Source organism: Physeter macrocephalus, chromosome 8, assembly GCF_002837175.3.
Source record: "Physeter macrocephalus isolate SW-GA chromosome 8, ASM283717v5, whole genome shotgun sequence".
Taxonomy (NCBI): Eukaryota; Metazoa; Chordata; class Mammalia; order Artiodactyla; family Physeteridae; genus Physeter; species Physeter macrocephalus.
In genome coordinates this window covers 129,439,614-129,453,989 of record NC_041221.1, presented here as the reverse complement: position 1 = coordinate 129,453,989, position 14,376 = coordinate 129,439,614, and the positions used below count along the sequence as shown (strand labels likewise).

The following is a 14,376-nucleotide window of genomic DNA, read 5'->3' as shown; positions in this document are numbered from 1 at the left end:
CTTCTTTGGAGAAATGTCTATTTAGGTCTTCTGCCAATTTTTGGATTGGGTTGTTTGTTTTTTTGATATTGAGCTGCATGAGCTGCTTGTAAATTTTGGAGATTAATCCTTTGTCAGTTGCTTCATTTGCAAATACCTTCTCCATTCCGAGGGTTGTCTTTTTGTCTCGTTTATGGTTTCCTTTGCTGTGCAAAAGTATTTAAGTTTCATTAGGTCCCATTTGGTTTTTTTTTTTGTTTTTATTTCCATTTCTCTAGGAGATGGGTCAAAAAGGATCTTGTTGTGATTTATGTCATAGAGTGTTCTGCCTCTGCCTATGTTTTCCTCTAAGAGTTTGATAAGTGTCTGGCCTTACATTTAGGTCCTTAATCCATTTTGAGTTTATTTTTGTGTATGGTGTTAGGGAGTGTTCTAATTTCATTCTTTTACATGTAGCTGTCCAGTTTTCCCAGCACCACTTATTGAAGAGACTGTCTTTTCTCCATTGTATATCCTTGCCTCCTTTGTCATAGATTAGTTGACCATAGGTGCATGGGTTTATCTCTGGGCTTTCTATCTCGTTCCATTGCTCTTTATTTCTGTTTTTTGCCAGTACCATACTGTCTTGATTACTGTAGCGTTGTAGTATAGTCTGAAGTCAGGGAGCCTGATTCCGCCAACTCCGTTTTTCTTTCTCTAGATTGCTTTGCCTATTCGGGGTCTTTTGTGTTTCTGTACAAATTGTGAAATTTTTGCTCTAGTTCTGTGAAAAATGCCATTGGTAGTTTGATAGGGATTGCATTGAATCTGTAGATTGCTTTGGGTAGTATAGTCATTTTCACAAGGTTGATTCTTCTAATCCAAAACATGGAATATCTCTCCATCTGTTTTTATCATCTTCAATTTCTTTCATCAGTGTCTTACAGTTTTCTGCATACAGGTCTTTTGTCTCCTTAGGTAGGTTTATTCCTAGGTATTTTATTCTTTTTGTTGCAGTGGTAAATGGGAGTGTTTCCTTAATTTCTTTTTCAGATTTTTCATCATTAGTGTATAGGAATGCAAGAGATTCCTGTGTATTAATTTTGTACCCTGCTACTTTACCAAATTCATTGATTAGCTCTAGTAGTTTTCTGGTAGCATCTTTAGGATTCTCTATGTATAGAATCGATCATATGGTTTTTATTCAATTTGTTAACGTGGTGTATCACATTGTTTTGCAGGTACTGAAAAATCCTTGCATCCCTGGATAGATCCCACTTGATCATGATGTATGATCCTTTTAACATATTGTTGGATTTGGTTTGCTAATATTTTGTTGAAGATTTTTGTATCTATATTCATCAGAAACTTGGAGACTTTTAAACTACAGTTTTATTTATTCAATATTTATTGGGCATATACCACATGTAAGGGACTCTTCTAGATGCTGATATGAGAGTGGTAAACAATTTAGTCGTGGCACTTGATCTCATGGAGCGTCTATTACAGTGGGGAAGAGACAGATGAAAACAATTAAATAACACAAGTAGCCATATACAGGAACTTCTAGGCAGAGCAAATGGATGTGAGAAGAAACTTGTGTTCAAAGAACAGGAAGAACTGCGTGTGATTGCAAGTGGGAAAGGAGGAAGAATGGGTGGAAGGGCAAGTGGAGTGGGAGGAGATAAGGCTGAAGAAGCAGACAGACCAGATGATACAAGACCTTGTTGGCCAGCACAAGGGGATTGGATTTTTATGCTAGGTTCAATAGGAAGCCCTTGAGAGTGTTTAATTGGGGGCCTGAAATGGTTCGATTCATTTCTTTAAATATCATCTCAGTGTTCTATGTAGTGTTGTTTGGCAGAGATGAGTCTGAAGCAGAGAGAACTTCTGGGTTTTAGGGGGCTATTGTCATGGTCCAGGGGAGAGATTATGCTGCCTTGGAGTATGGCAGTTGAGATGGGGATGCAGAGATGTGAATAAACTTGGAAATTATTTTTGTGGCTTCTCCGTTTGTTACTTGGCCTATTTCTCTAAGGTTGTAGGATGGCAACCTTCTACTAAGAGAAGACACTTAGGTTCTTATGGTGAAATGAGAGGATAAAACTTATCCCATTCCCTGGCTTCATATTCCCATCCACATGAGCTGCCTCTTAATTATAGTTTTTCTTAGTTCTGTTTGTTCTTGCATTATTTCTTGAGTTTTGTTTTGTTTCTGTTTGTTTCAGTCTTTGCCTTTCATGTTGGAGGCTTTTCTCAAATGTTTTTTGTTGTCCATTTGTAAGTGTAAGACTTTAGAAAGCTGTTGGAAGCTCTGTATGAGAGGGTAGGATGTGTTAATTAATGGGCTCTTTAGTTTGAGGCTCCTCTGTTTCTTTAAGTTTTTCCACAAAAGAATTATCCAGTCTTCTTGTGGGAGGAAGATGGGGCAAAGATGTACACTTAGCTGCTGGTGTTCTTAGAGCCCCACAGTGCAAAGGGCTATAAGATTTTACCTAATCCCTTTTTATCCCAATATTGCATCTCTTCCCCCAACCTCCACCATGCCTCTTTGCTTCAACTCTTCTGTATGGAGCATCTTTGATTCAACTCTTCCACAAAGTCAACCCTTAGTCTCCTGCTGGGTGGCAGGTGATCCCCTAGCTGCTTGGGGTGGGGGAGTACACACTGGGTCCAACTGTTCCATCTACAGACTCGGGCAATACCCACTTAGTTGTAGCTGGCATGGCTGCCTTCCATAGCACATGGCATCTTCATTTCCTGAGCTTCCCAACATTCTCTGCTGTGACTCACCTAGCTTCTCAATGACATCCCCACCCCCTGCAGGTTTAGGTTTCTTTTTTAATTAGCTCTGCTCACTCTTCCAGACAATTTTCATTCCAAAACTTTGTTCACACACCTGCTGTGCTCTCCTTACCTGTTCTTTGCCCTATGGGTATTTTTGATAATCACTTCTAATGTTAGTGGGAGGGACTAGAGACCAGTGCATGTGCTCAGCTCTCCAAATCAAAAATGGGTACATCTTTAAGCAGCATGTAAAGTCCTTGTTCAAACCTCTGCTTAGAGAAAGTGGGTAAGAAAAAGTCTATTGCAAACTGTAATCCCTTTGTGACCTGAAAAGAACTTTCCACATGTCTCTATTTGATGGCTTCCATAAACTTCACCATCTAATCCTGGTCTAGTCAGTTTTGGTTAGGGAAAGTGGAAGTATGTCTAAAACAGGAGAACATCCAATATTTGGGATGCATACCATATTTAACATTAAAAAGTACTTCACTAGATACTATTGACTACCAGGACTAGTATTAACTACCTGCCAATAAATAACCTGAAGTTTTGTCTAAATGTAGGAAAACTGAGTTCAATTGTACCTGTAGAAAAGGGAAAAACAAGCTTAAGAGTTTATTAAAGTCGAAATAAAGGTGATTGTGCCTAGCTTCCATTGCATCATTTGCCAGGAAAATTTGTACTTCAAACCTTGCAAATCATTGCATGATTGGAGAAGAAAGTAATCAGGATCATAAGTTTTCGTTGTGTTCATACCCTTGACCATTACCAGTTTGTGAAATATTTGTAAAGGGCTAAAGCAGGGTTGTGGAGATTAAGGAATCTCGGGGATTTTCTGAGTTGATGTCACACATTGAGCACTTCCTGGAATTCATGGCTTCATCTTATCCAGCTCCTTCTCCAACAAAACTATAGGCAGATGAGGTAAAACGAATCCCCAAGAGAGAAGTACTTGGTTTATTACTACTCATCAGGTCATATTCCAGAGAGGACAGTAGGCATGCCCCAGGGAACACAGCATGAATTCTGGAACCACCCTGGCTGTAACTTCAGGCAAGTGAGTTAACCTCTGTGAACCCAGTTTCCTCATCTGTAAAATGGGGAAAAAACAGTACTTATTTCATAGGGTTGTCATGTGGATTAACTAAGTTAATACATCTAAAGAGCTTAGAACAATGTCATGCAAATAGACTCTCACTAAGTGCTGCTTTTATTAATACCACCATAACTAAGATGCTCCGAAGCTGTGCTGTCCAATACAGTAGTCACTTGCTACGTGTGGCTATTGAACATTTAAAATGTGGCTTATCAAAACTGAGGTGAGCTGTGAAGGTAAAATACACACCAGATCTCAAAGACTTAGTATGAAAAAATGTAAAACACCTAATTTTGTTATATTAGTTACATGTTGAATATATTTGGATATATTAAATATGTATATATATTTAATATATATTAACATTTATTTCACCTGTTTCTCTTTTACTTTTTAATGGGGCTATTAGATAACTTAAGACTACACTCGTGGCTCATTCCATTTCTCTTGGACCACACAACAGCCTCTTCCTCATGTGATTTCACTCTAAACTCCACCCTGATATTGTCCCCACCCCAAGGTAGAGTTCCTGACACTTATAAAGTACACACATTATTCAGTCAACCCTCAGTATGCATGGTGTTCTGCACCTGGATTCCACCCCACCTCGGGACGTGCAAACTGTGGATAGGGAGGGCTGACTGTACTACACTGCTTCATATAAGGGACTTGAACATCATGGAGATTGGTATCCGCAGGGGGTCCTGGAACCAATCCCCTTGATACCAAGGGACGACTATATATTTATCACTTAATCTGATACAGTTACTCCTCCTAGCTGTCTTTTGAATAATGATACTCGAATGTACTTCTTTCCCACTATGGAACTGCCCAAGCCTGGTAGAGTCACTGTTGGTAAAAGATGAGTCACAGCTCTCACTGATGAGAACAGTGACAACAACTTGAGGAGAGAGGCACAGATTGATATGTACGGAAGCTTGCATTAATTTTTTGTAGCTACATTTGGAGTATAGTTCTCAGGGGCTGTCTGATTATCTGCCCCATCCAAGTCAGAGGAAATGATAAACTCTGTCCACCAGAAAGACCCTGGACCTAGTTCTGCTGACGTTCTTTTTCTTTGAAGAAACCACACGTGTGAAACTGAGAACTACCATGTAGATACACATATGGTGTCAGATTGGAATATGCCTTCACTTAATAGGTCCTGACAATAATTTAGGTATTCTGATTATATTTTCAAGTCAGATCAAAATTTGTTAACAGGTAGCACTAGGCTATATACTTTTTTAAAAAAATATTTATTTATTTTGGCTACCCCGGGTCTTAGTTGCGGCATGCGGGATCTTTAGCTTCAACATGTGGACTTCCTAGCTGCAGCATGCAAACTCTTAGTTGGGGTATGTGGGATGTAGTTCCCTGACCAGGGATTGAACCTGGGCCCCCTGCATTAGGAGCATGGAGTCTTACCCACTGGACCACCAGGGAAGTCCCTAGGCTGTATACTTTTGATCAGACTCCTTTTGTATTGCTGCTAAAGACTCTTTAAAAAAAAAAAAAACTAGTAGACTTTAATTCATCCTCAACAGTAATTTAAGTGATGTGACATCCATGCATGTGAATATTGAGACTTGTGGCCCACAGATAAACCTGAGATCTCCTGGCATGCAAGACGGGTTTAGGTCTGTGAGCAGATGGTGCTCTGAGCTAGTGGGTAAATTAGTGCAAGAATACACGAGCTTTCTTTCTGCATTTAGGGACACACACTTAAAATGTCAGAGAGGTTACAGCCCTTAGTAAAGACCATTTCTTGCTTATATATGAAGATCTTGAGCAAGAATGGGCCAATGTCAGCAACAACTGTTAACTCTATGCGTACATTGTGCAGCCGTAGTACATACACATACAGAGAGAAAAATTCACATACCCTAAAATTCATCACTTCAAAGCATACACTTTAGTGATTTTTAGTATACTCACAAGGTGGTGCAACTATCACCAATATCTATAATAATTCCAGAATATTTTCCTGGTCCCCAAACAGAACTTCATACCAATTAATACGCACGCCCCACACCCACTCCTCCTCTAGCAGCCACCAATCTGTTTTCTGTCTCTATGGATTTGCCTCTTTTAGACATTTTGTGGTTTTTTGTTTTTTTAATTTGGTTGCTCCAAGTCTTAGTTGTGGCACGTGAGATCTTTAGTTGCAGCATGTGAACTCTTAGTTGTGGCATGTGGGATCTAGGTCCCTGACCAGGTATAGAACCCAGGCCCCCTGCATTTGGAGCACAGAGTCTTAGCCACTGAACCACCAGGGAAGTCCCAATACAATGGTCTTTTTGTCTGGTTTCTTCCCCTTAGCATAATGTTTTCAAGGTCCATGCTTGTTGTAGCATGTATCAGTACTTAATTTCTTTTTATGGCTAAAGAATATGCCATAGTATGGATATGCAACATTTTCTTTATCCATTCATCTGTTGATGGACATTTGGGTTGTTACCACTTTCTGGCTATTATGAATAATGCTGCTATAAACATTCATGTACATGTTTTTTGCATGAAACATATGTTTTCAATTCTCTTGGTTATATACCTAAGAGTGGACTTGCTGGCTCATATGGTAACTATGTTTAATTGTTTGATGAATTGACAAAATGTTTCCAAAGCAGCTGCACCATTTTACATTCCCAGAAGCAGCGCATGAAGATTCCAATTTCTCTACATCCTTGACAACACTTAATGTCTGTCTTTTTGATTATAGCCATTCTAGTGGATGTGAAGTGGTACCTCGTGGTTTTGATTTGTATTTGATGTTGAGTATCTTTTCATGTGCTTATTGGCCATTTGTACATCTTCTTGGGGGAGATGTCTTTTCAAATCCTTTACCCATTAAAAAAACTGGATTGTCTTTTTATTGTTGAATTGTAAGCTGTTTAGCATGCTAAGGTGAATCTAATTTAGATAAAGCCCTCACTGCTCCAGGAAGACCAGAGGGTTGCAGTTTGGCTTCATTTTTATTTTGCCATAGTGGCTGGAGACATAATTCTAAATGGTAATCAACTTACTCCTTTTTTTTTTTTTTTATTTTTTTTTTTTTTTTTGCGGTACGCGGGCCTCTCCCTGTTGTGGCATCTCGCGTTGCAGAGCACAGGCTCCGGACGCGCAGGCTCAGCGGCCATGGCTCACGGGCCCAGCCGCTCTGCGGCATGTGGGATCCTCCCGGACCGGGGCACGAACCCGTGTCCCCTGCATCGGCAGGCGGACTCTCAACCACTGAGCCACCAGGGAAGCCCTGGCTTCATTTTTAATTCTTTTCAGGCACTTAACTACATTTTCCAAAAGAACCTCTGTTCACAGACTGTGAACTAGGACTTATTGCCATCACCAGTAAAGATTACTAATCTACTTCTAAGAACCAGAGCAAAGGATTTGAAAACCCAAATGAACTCTTAGAAATCCTTGCTTCCATCCATGGCAGCAGCTCCCAGACCTCTGTTTGCTGTGCTCAAGTGAGTGACTGAAGCAGTCTACTCTGAAAAGAAAGTAGCCCCTTCTAATACGGTAAGTGACATCGTTTTGTTAAAACCACCAACAGGAGAAAGTGAAACAAGAATTGTAGGAAAACTTTAAAGAGTGCACACACACTCTAATCACTGAGTCCTGGGGAGCAAGGCCAACCTTAGGATGTTGCTACCAGCTGTGAATTCACAGAACAGAGGAGTGACTCAGATGTTCATGCGGGGTCTGGTCTCCCACTCGCATTCATTCAACAATCACTGATAGTAGTTCTGAGCCTGGTACTGCCAGGCATGGTCATTTTCTTCAAGAGTTCACAATCTGTTTTATGGGGCAGACACACAAGTAAATGAGTATATATTCTACAATATAATGTTAGGTGCAGCAGGGAACAATGAACTCTGCCTAGGGATAACAAGGATGTTTCACCGAGGAGGCGGCACTTGGCTCAAGGGTGTATAACTCAGCATCACGCTGGGTCCCTCCCATGGACATTTGCTAGTAGGAAAGGGAAGAAAAGAAGCTTCAGCATATGCCTAACCCTCTATGGGGGGGTGGCTATGGGGCGGGAGCCTATGCTTCAGGGTCTCCAGCCAGGCCCACCTTGGCCTGACATCAGCTTAGTCTTTTGGTTCATGCTGGTGTTTAAAAAAAAAAAACAAAAAAAACCAGGTAGAATCCAGGTCAACTCTCTTTAGGGTAGGAATAGGAAAAAGCAACCGATCTCCAAATTTTCTTGTCTTTGATTTTATGTTTATCAAGGGAAATCTTGTTTTCATTTTCATAGCAAATGCATGACTTTGAACCAGGAACTTGCCTGCCTTGTATTTCTCCTGTGCTGCTTTATCCTGTTTCCTAAGTTGCTAGTTTTGAGCTTGTGTAAGCCTTGTTAGAGGATCTCCAGACACATCAAAGGGCAGGGACTGCATCCCCTTAGCCCCAGAGCAGCTATGGGAGGTCTCTCTTGCCCTCTTGCCTAGCAGTTGCTTCTTCCAAGGAAAGAGTACCTCTGAACATCCAAGTCTGCCCAGGTTTTCCTCCAGTCTAACACTGGCATCCCAGTATTAAAAGGTGTCTTGGCTCTATATCAGAAACTTCTTAGGTTCAAGCAGCAGCAATCAGCTCTTGCAACTCAAAAAAGGGATGCATTGGAAGGAGGTCTGGTGGCCCACAGAACTGACTAAAAGGCAGGAGGACCAGCCTATGAAAATAGACAGGAACCAAAGGAGGCTGGATAGCAAGATCAGTAGACAGGTTAGGACCACCACCACACACACCCCCAACTCCTGATGGTTTCTCATCTGTCCCTACATCACTATGTCACTCACATGAGAGTCCCAGTCCCTGGCAGGAGCATCACATTGGTCAAGCCAGGTCTGAAGGCTTGCACTGTGGCAAGCTGGCTTTCAAGTGGGAGGAGGGGCTCTGTCTCCCCAAGACCTACACAATGTGGGTTCCCCCAGGAAGGAAGAGTTCAGATGCCCACCGCGGCCCTGTCTGGGGGAGCAGTAAGCAAAGCTTAGGAGAGGACCAACACTCATTGGAGACCTCTGGTGTATAAACCAATGCTTAGAGATAAATTTGAGGCTGGGATTTAGTCAAGATTGTCTTCCCTACAAGAGAAGCTGAAGTGAGGAATTACAACTAACACCACTTATTGATGGTCTCCTGTGAGCCCACTGCTGAGTATATTTGATGAAATCTCATTTAATCTTTACCTGCCAAACATATAGTAGTATCCATTTTACAGATGAGGAAATGAAGGTTCGGGAAGGTTGGGATATCTCCAGGGTATTCATACTTAGGCATTCATACTTAGGTCTGCCAGGTTGTGGACTCACGCTCGCTTTCTCACTGCTGGTTTTCTTATACCCGGGATACAGTGAACTGGAGAACAGCTCCCTGTCCTCCTTTTTTAAACTTCTCTTAATGCTTCCCTTGAAGCACAAAAAGCTGCCAACTAGACTGTGTGTGTGTGTATGTGTGTGTGTGTTGTCACATTCACTCCTGGCAGGGTCCCCCAAACTCACGAACCATGATGGATGACAGACATATGCACTCTCAGGTTTTAGAACAAAGTCTCTTCCATGTGAGTAACTGACCAGACACATTAGTTAAAATCAGCAAGATTTTCTCAGTGAATGTTAAGAACATGCATTATCTGCTTCCGTAGCCAATGACCAAAATCCATCCCACGTACATGTGGCATGCTGTGACCCAATCCTGCACTAATGCTTCCGTGTGCAGCCCGAGACCCAGAGCTCTAGAGTTAGAGTGGCCTCCTGTTGCAAATGCTGATCAGATGACTCCTTGGTGAGCAGAGACCTGGTGGATTTAGCTCAAACAGAAGGCAGTTTTAGGACAGGGGCCTTTGGAGACCATCTCATCCCTTTGTTAGTGCCTGAACACAGAAGGGGCAGTTAGGCCATTCCCGGGCTTGAGCCAGCTGTTGCCCTCCCCGGGGATGCTATTGGGGGTCTTGTTCATAGTCTTGAGTTTATTTCTATTCTTGGGGACCAAAATGAAGAGTAAGAGACATTTTCATCTGGGTCATGGGAGGCCAGCAAAGCAAAGTGGAAAAGCTCACTTGGTTACTTACCAGTTACGTGTCTTGAGTCTACTGGAGTAGGTAGAAGAGGAGAGAGGCCTGCATCCAGCTATCTCCTTGAATGTCTCTTGGCCAGGGATGTGTCGGTAACATCTGAATGAGGGAAGACCAGGAGGATGGAATGGTCCCAGGCCTGGAGCTTGGGGCCAGGCTAGAGAAGAAAAGCTGAGTTCTTATGGCCAAATCAAACAGAGGTTGAGGAGTCACCCAGTGTCTGTAGGGAAAAGGTGATATATGTGTACTCAGTAGGAATGTGACGGCCCAGCATTCCTTCCCGGGAACTGCTGATCTCAAAGGGAACTTTGGTTCAATCCGTGGGACATCCAGTCCCTACCCAGGCTCGCCCAGAGGCCTTCCTGCCAGATGGGCCCATGGAAGAGGGGGTGCTCCATTCTCCCTGTACTTTTTCTTGTGGCTGCCTTCCTATTTATAGGAACAAGTGTGGTGAATTCAGTGCATAATTAAAAAGCAAACAAACTTTCTCTAAGGGAACACTTACAATTTAAGTAGACACTTGTGTAAAAACAATGATTCGTGCTTTGTTGGATCTCCAAAAATAGACAACATGATTCGTTGAATGATTTCTGGCCTTTAGTGTATTTTAACCTATACATGACAGTCTCTGAATTATCAAGACAGCTATGTAGTTACTGTCTACAAGAAAGAAATATCTTTTGCCTCAACCACAGGTTATAAATTCACTGCTACCACAAACAAAGTCAAAAGACACAAACTTGGGAAAATATTTGCCACATATTAAAAAAAAAGTTAATTGCCTTAATATATAAAGAGATCTTACAAGTCAATAAAAAAGACCAATAATTTGATAGAAAAATGGGCAAAGAAAGTTGACAGATCACAGAAGTTAATACAAATGGCTTTTTTTTTTTTTTTTTTTTTTTTGCGGTACGCGGGCCTCTCCCTGTTGTGGCCTCTCCCGTTGCGGAGCACAGGCTCCGGGCGCGCAGGCGCAGCGGCCATGGCTCACGGGCCCAGCCGCTCCGCGGCATGTGGGATCCTCCCGGACCGGGGCGCGAGCCCGCGTCTCCTGCATCTGCAGGCGGACTCTCAACCACTGCGCCACCAGGGAAGCCCACAAATGGCTTTTAAATGTACAAAATGATATGCAATTTTATATATAAAAAAGAAATGTAAATTAAAACATATTATTTTCACCTTTCATATTCCAGAGGTCAAAAGTCTGATAACGTACTGTGTTAGTGAGGATGTAGGAAAATGGGCACTCTCATATATATTAATGGGAATACAAATTGGTACAAACTCGTTATAAGAAATTTGATATTAACCAAATTTGAAAATTTACATACCCTGTTACAGTTATCTATTACTGTTTAACAAACTACCCCCAAACTTAGTGGCTTTCCCATTTACAATTATTTTGCTTGTGAAACTGAGGAAGGGCTAAGTTGGGTGGTGGTTCTCTGACCCGTATAATGTCAGCTGAACTCTCCCAGGCCTGGGAAAGTACTGAGATACTGAGGGGCACAGGCATGTCTTTTTATGTAGTAGAAAAACATGATTAATATGTGCATGTGTCCATCTTCTCCATGGCCCCTGCTCCCCAACTACTGCCACCACTAAAGGAGACTCCAACTTTGCAGCAGTTTCGTCCCCTTCCTCTCCTCTAAGGTTCTTTGGGCTTTTGCAATAATGAAATGCCCTCCAGTCAAAGGCCCTGAGGAACACACCTATAGCTGAAAAAAAATGGAGTGTATTACTTGTTACAGTGAGGGGAACACACAGGATGGGGAACCATGGAGCATCTTGGTAAGAGGGCATTAGAGAGGACTTACAGGATTTGGGCTTGTATTAGTGATTTTGGAGAGAATTAAAGAAGCAGGACTTTTCTCAGTGTTTGATGCTGTCGGGAAGCAAGAGTAATTCTATGATTGGGTACCTTAAATCTTATCTAGAAAAAGGAATAACTAAAGAAAAGTTAAAGCTGCAATTGGCAAGGAAACAGCACTCACGTATTATCAAGGATAGAAAGACATTTGGTCATTTTTGGGACTTGGACAACGTTCATGGTTTGTCTGTGTTTGGATATAATTACAGAATGGTCTTGTTTTTGTCTTGACCCATCATGGTTACAGATGGCCTTGTCCGATGTTGATGTCCTGTGAAATTGTTTATGTGCAACAGGAGAACTCCAAGGCCTTGGCTGTGAATGTCAGATCAACTTCTACAACACCAAGGTCTAGCTGATAGTCCCAGGCCAACATCCAGATGTCAGGGGCTGCTTTCTCTTTCTCAGATGAGAAGAAGAGGCAAGCAGAGAAGTGGGTGGGTGGGATTTCAGTTTTGGAGGAGTTAAGCAGAGAGTTTCTGTAGCGTGTGCAACAGAAATAAGGGGGCGGGAGGAGGAGCGGGTTAACAAGAATTGATGTGGACACTGTGTCCACTTCATGGTTGTCAAGAAATATACTTTTAAAAAAATATAAATTAAAATCTTGAACTATTTTGAATTGGTTTTTGGTTGCTGGCTTGTGTCCCCTCCATTGTAATACTGCTCTGAGACCAACCATGCAGGTCGGGATCTTAAAAGGGCAGGTGTTCAAAGCCAAGAAGTTCCGAGCCATTGTCTTAAGAGTCCAGAGCTCCAGCTCCAGCTGAAGCTGATGCCTGGGTCAGGATGGTGTTTGAAGAAGAACCAGAGCCAGGAGGGTGCCAATCAGAAGCCAGGCTCAGGAGCCTGCTGCCTCCATCCCCTAGAAGACCCAAGCATTCAGAGTTCCCCAGGCTCTTAGTGCCCCCAGAAAGCGGCAGCCTTGACCCCTGGCCTGGGTTTCTGGGTCCTGGTTATTACCACAACAAACCTTGTCAGCCGAGGATGCCAAGATAGGGGGATATGGTCCCTGCCCCCAGGCATGCTGATTCTGTGGGAGAGTGAAGGCAGCCACAGCAATAGCTGGGGCTCAAGACAGACGAGCACTGAAGGCCCAGCAAAAGGCCCCCAGCCCCTTCCAGGGATGGAGCATTTCTTGGCAGAGCCAGTATCCATAGGATAAAGGTTTGGAAAGTGGGGGCAAGGAAGGCTGAGGACAGAGCAGTGAGGAATGCACAGTGGCAGATGAATTCAGAGCATTCTTTGGAGCCTGGAGATCCCCAAAGGTGAAAACCTCAAGAGCCAGACTCTGGCTGGCGTAAACCCTATCGAGGCCACAGGGGATATGCATAGTCCAGCACCTAAAGGACCCACTGAGGGTAGCGGGAGTGAACACACACGTCAGCAAAGCCTCCCCTCTCCTTCCCTTCCTCTCCCTCCCCTTTCAGGTGGCTGGCCGGAAGGGCCCAGACTATGTGGGGTAGTGGGAGAAATGAAAAGAAAACGGGCAAACATGGGAGAAAAAGAGCCCACACTGGGAATCAAAGAGCTGGAAGAGTTTTGGAAATGGAGTATCTGGAGGGACAGTTGGTCAAGGGATGATGCATTAGCATCCGAACTGTACTCAGAGGGACAAGGACAGTGTCGGGTCTGCTCCCTTGGCCAAACATTCTGAAAGGAATGGGGTGCCCGTCTGGGCACCCGGCCTGGGCTTTGCCACAGAAGGGGTGGCCTGGACCCTCGGAGCTCGGGCCCGCGCGCTACCGGCGGTAAGAACGCGCTGGGAGGAGGCGGGCGGGCGGGCGAGCGCCTTGGTGGCCCTTCCCCTACTTTCCAGCTTCTTCAGCTGGAGCAAGAGGTCTGTGCCCGGCGGGGGAACGAGCGTCCAACCCCTGGACCCAGGTCTAAGCCGGCAAGCGGACACTACGAAGGGGCGGGCGGCTCCCGGGGCAGCGCCGCCGCTCCGCGCTCCCGCCCCCGGGAGCCGGACGTGGCGCCTCCCCCGCGGCAGCCGGAGCCTGGAGGTGGGGTCGGGAGCCCGAGGCCGGGACTCTGATGTCACCGCGCGGCCGCGGGCGCCGAGGAGCGCGTCTCGGGTTGGAGCTCAGGTACTCGGTGAGGCCGGGGGGCCGGACGGCCAGGAGTGGGCGGCGGAATCGCCCTTCCCGGGGGCGGTAGGGCGAGCCCCGCCGCTAGGAGAGGGTGGGGTGGCTGGGGCGCCGCGGAGCAGCCCGCGCGTCGTTGGGTCTGGAGGGGTTGGGCTCAGCGCGGAGTCTGGTCTGCGCGAGTCAAGGCCCTGCGCGCTTGGCCCCTTCGCAGAGGGGTGTGGGGCGCAGAGCCGGCAACAGCGGGAGCTGCTGGGGAGCGCGCCCGGGGGACCCGAGCACGCAGTGGGGTCTCACCCTGCAACCTCCGGCTCCCGCCTTTCGACCGCGCAGCCACTGGGGAATCCTGGCCTCTCCGGTCCACGATCGCGCGGTCCCCTGCGCGCGTTCTGAGCCCTCCTTCCCCGACGGTGAACCCAACCAACAGGAAAGGCCGAGAAATGCGCCAGCCGGGGGCCATCCGCTCTCCCAGCGTCCCCGAGGCCTCGCTCAACAGCAG

General features: G+C 44.8%; 1 long non-coding RNA gene across 3 annotated transcripts; it reads right to left on the bottom strand.

The window, feature by feature from the left end:
- Window positions 1-3,396: 3,396 nt before the first annotated feature.
- Window positions 3,397-14,269, bottom strand: LOC102986338 (uncharacterized). Of its 3 annotated transcripts, XR_447678.3 has the most exons (4): window positions 14,175-14,269; window positions 9,918-10,140; window positions 7,481-7,639; window positions 3,397-3,835 (listed from the first exon to the last, which is right to left on the bottom strand). It is a non-coding gene; the product is annotated as an uncharacterized lncRNA (long non-coding RNA). The 3 variants fall into 3 exon arrangements; XR_003681041.2 differs by lacking the exon at window positions 7,481-7,639 and having other exon boundaries at window positions 3,399-3,835; XR_008618116.1 differs by lacking the exons at window positions 3,397-3,835; window positions 7,481-7,639 and adding an exon at window positions 9,535-9,643.
- Window positions 14,270-14,376: the final 107 nt, after the last annotated feature.